The sequence below is a fragment of the Aegilops tauschii genome, chromosome 3 (assembly GCF_002575655.3).
Source record: "Aegilops tauschii subsp. strangulata cultivar AL8/78 chromosome 3, Aet v6.0, whole genome shotgun sequence".
Lineage (NCBI taxonomy): Eukaryota > Viridiplantae > Streptophyta > Magnoliopsida > Poales > Poaceae > Aegilops > Aegilops tauschii.
The window spans coordinates 434,981,361-434,985,637 of record NC_053037.3 but is presented as its reverse complement, the minus strand read 5'-3'; the positions used below and the strand labels follow the sequence as shown (position 1 = coordinate 434,985,637).

At 50.5% G+C, this 4,277-nt stretch overlaps 1 long non-coding RNA gene across 1 annotated transcript; it reads left to right on the top strand.

The window, feature by feature from the left end:
* The first annotated feature begins 650 nt into the window (after window positions 1-650).
* On the top strand, window positions 651-3,946 carry LOC141021009 (uncharacterized). Its single transcript, XR_012181010.1, has 2 exons — window positions 651-1,006; window positions 3,624-3,946. It is a non-coding gene; the product is annotated as an uncharacterized lncRNA (long non-coding RNA).
* Window positions 3,947-4,277: the final 331 nt, after the last annotated feature.

The window sequence follows — 4,277 nt, the reverse complement described above, 5'->3', positions numbered from 1 at the left end:
TTAAACTCCTGCTTCCTTGTTAGAACATCTGCCATGTATAAAACTCATCTCAACTTGGTGAACCTTTAACACGCTGGAAATTAGGTCAGAATATATTTTGTTTTTCCAACGCGCGGTAGATCTGAAATTACCATGGCAAGATGTGAAACTTGTTTCTTCCTTCAGTTATACACTTTTAATACCAGATTGGGCGGTTTAACTTTATATACAAAATGATTGTGACGCCCGAGTAGTTAAGCTACAGTAACCCTCTGGTAATGATGCCACGTCACCTCGATTACTGTTGATAATCTCGCGTTAGTTCTAAACCGATTCAAATTCAAATTTGAAATTAAGTCAAACGATAAAAGTTTTCAAACATTAAAACAAAAATGTTCGGAGTGTGCCAAATAATGCCTAGGTATTTAAGGTGAAGGTACCACACTTTTACAAATGCATAAATAGTTTAAGTTGAATTAAAACAGAGTAGGAAAATAAATAAAAGAATAAGAAAAAAACAAGACCAAAAAATAAAGAGAAAACCCTCTACTGTTGGACTAGGCCGCAAGTGCATAGTGCACGGCCCAACCCAATACCCCATGTTGTCTTCCTCCTCTATTCACAGAGGGGATGTGGATGCCGTGCGGCCGCTCGTGGCCGCGGATGGCCACGTGCCGGCCATCCGCCGCACCCCCGACATCCTACAAGACGCCCCTGTCCCCCCTCGGCGAACCCTAGATCCCCATTCACCCCTCTCCCTGCCCCCTCTCCTCGATCTGGAAGGACTTGAACCGCCGCTGCCATGGAGCCCCTTGCCCGCGTGGCCACCATCGCCCCCGAGTCGTGAGAGGTCGTCCACAACAAGCGTCGTCGTCTACGGCATCATCTACAAGGAGCAGCGCGAGCTCCTCGCCTCTTCATCAAGCTGTTCGCCGTTGTCTTCAACCTCTGGCACCGGAGATCGCTACCACCGCTCCGTGTGCTTTAAGCCTCCCCCGGGCACACTAGGCTGTTCTACGAGTTCTCCGTGAGCCTCTCTTCCTTTCCCCTCCCTCCACGCGTTTGATTTCTTGTTCTAGCACCCGAATCAATGGCGACTGAAGCGCACCGCCGCACGATCTCGTCGCCGGTCGTGCTCCGTTGACCAAATGGTCACGCTAGCCCATCCATCGTCTTCATAGCGTTGCGTAGAGTAGATTGGCCCTGTTAGTTCGCTCCTTTGTGCGCTGCTACTACTAATCTGTGTACGCTCGAGCTCACCGCGAGCTTGCGGCCACCGTTCCCGAGGCCTGCACTCCGTCGCGCCCGGGCCATGCTCTGGAGGCTCTGGCTGCGCGTCCACGTGCGCCCTGCAGCGCCTACCCCACGCGCGTCCAGCCGCGTCGCCCAACTCGCCACTGCCCCCTTGCTCGTCTCCTGCTACTGCTGCACAACGCGCCTGCCTGCTGCCTTCCAGTGCTGCCGCTGCTGGCGCCTCCTGCTGCCGCCGGTGCCGGCAGCTCGCCTCCTCAGCAGCGCGTGGTTGCTCCGGCCGCTGTTGGCCCCCCTCCTCGCGTCGCCTTGTTGTCCATCGGCGCTGGCCGCACTCACGACCATGGCCTCTGCCTCGCGATCCAGCCGGCGCGTGGCTTAATTATTTAGGGGAGCTAATCCCCCTAACCCCCCCTTTGACCACCGCCCCCCACTGCTAATTAATTCTTTAACAAAAAAATAAAATCAATTTAGTATATAGTCATTGACACACGGTCCCACTCTCTAATAATCCTGATTAGAGTATTTTAAACCCTGTTAAAATAACATAGTCAATGACAGGTGGACCCAGACAAACTTTGACCAGTCAACCGCTGACTGGGCAGTTGACTGGGTCCATTGTAGTCTATGTGTATACTGTACTGGGTACAGTTCTGGGTGCAATTAGCTTCTGACTTTTGAAATTGAATTAGAATTAAATTTTAGATAATGCGATAAACTTAGAAAATTCATAGAAAATAAAACCGTAACTTGGATGAAAATAATTTATATATGAAAGTTGCTCAGAACGACGAGATGAATCCGAATAGGCAGCCCGTTTGTCCGCCACACATCCCTATCATAGCTAACACACAACTTTTCACCTCCGGTTCATCTGTCCGAAAACGCGAAACACCGGGGATACTTTCCCAGATGTTTTCCCCCTTCGCCAGTAGCACCTACTACTACGATAGGTCACCTCTAGCACCGCGTAATGCCATGTTACACTTTGTGATGCTTTGATTGCTCTGTTATTTATTGTGTTCCCCCTTCGTTATTTCTTTCCGGTAGACCCCGAGACTGCCGGCGACCCCCAGTTCGACTACGGTGTTGACGACCCCTCCTTCTCGGCTGAGCTTCCAGGAAAGCCCCCCCCCCCTTGATCACCAGATATCGCCTATTCCTTCTCTCTACTGCTTGCATTAGAGTAGTGTAGCATGTTACTGCTTTCGGTTACTCCTATTCTGCTGCATAGCCTGTCATTGTTGCTACAGTTGTTACCCTTACCTGCAATCCTAAATGCTTAGTATAGGATGCTAGTATTCCATCAGTGGCCCTACATTCTTGTCCGTCTGCCATGCTATACTACTGGGCCGTGATCACTCGGGAGGTGATCACGGGCATATGCTATGTACTTTATACTGTTACATTACTTATGATACTGTTCGGAGATGGGGGCTGAAGGGGCAGGTGGCTCCATCCCGGTAGAGGTGGGCCTGGGTTCCCGACGGCCCCCGACTGTTACTTTGTGGCGGAGCGACAGGGCAGGTTGAGACCACCTAGGAGAGAGGTGGGCCTCTCCCTGGTCGGCGTTCGCGGATACTTAACACGCTTAACGAGATCTTGGTATTTGATCTGAGTCTGGCCACTGGCCTATACGCACTAACCAACTACGCGGGAACAGTTATGGGCACTCGACGTCGTGGTATCAGCCGAAGCCTTCATGACGTCAGCGACTGAGCGGCGCGCGCCGGATTGGACTGGAATGCCTGCTAAGCTAGGTCTGCTTCCGGCCGCCCACGCAACGTGCAGGTGTGCAATGGGCGATGGGACCAGACCCCTGCGCCATAGGATTTAGACCGGCGTGCTGACCTCTCTGTTGTGCCTAGGTGGGGCTGCGACGTGTTGATCTTCTGAGGCCGGGCATGACCCACGAAAGTGTGTCCGGCCGAATGGGATTGAGTGTGTTGGGTTATGTGGTGCACCCCTGCAGGGAAGTTTATCTATTCGAATAGCCGTGTCCCTCGGTAAAAGGACGACCCGGAGTTGTACCTTGACCTTATGAAAAGTAGAACCGGATACTTAATAAAACACACCCTTCCAAGTGCCAGATACAACCCGGTGATCGCTCTCTCACAGATCGACGGGGAGAGGATCGTCGGGTAGGATTATGCTATGCGATGATTCTTGGTGAACTTACCATCTACCCTCTTCTAGAAGTGTAGTCTTCGACAGGACTAGCTATCCCCCTCTTATTCTGGCATTCTGCAGTTCAGTCCACCGATATGGCCCTTTACACATATACCCATGCATATGTAGTGTAGATCCTTGCTTGCGAGTACTTTGGATGAGTACTCACGGTTGCTTTTCTCCTTCTTTTCCCCCTTTCCATTCTACCTGGTTGTCGCAACCAGATGCTGGAGCCCAGGAGCTTGACGCCATCGTCGACGACGACTCCTACTACACCGGAGGTGCCTACTACTACGTGCAGGCCGCTGACGACGACCATGAGTAGTTTAGGAGGATCCCAGGCACAAGGCCTGCGCCTCTTTCGATCTGTATCCCAGTTTGTGCTAGCCTTCTTAAGGCAAACTTGTTTAACTTATGTCTGTACTCAGATATTGTTGCTTCCGCTGACTCATCTATGATCGAGCACTTGTATTCGAGCCCTCGAGGCCCCTGGCTTGTATTATGATGCTTGTATGACTTATTTTATTTTTAGAGTTGTGTTGTGATATCTTCCCATGAGTCCCTGATCTTGATCGTACACGTTTGCGTGTATGATTAGTGTACGATTGAATCGGGGGCGTCACAATGATGACCCAGTAGATATCATTAGTCCCCTGTTGAACCGCCAATGCATTCATCATTGTACTGTTTCCATTGTCAGACTCCGGTTTACGAATAACCAATTCCGGTTTAACAATATGCTTACATCCTTATACCGCTGTATAGTTGTCCATTGTAAATCTTAAACAGGCAATAATCATGTTTCAGATCTTTCATTGCCATGGCCAAGCAAGTCTATGAATGCAATTGGGCTCCTTCTCGACTAACTGAAGAACAGT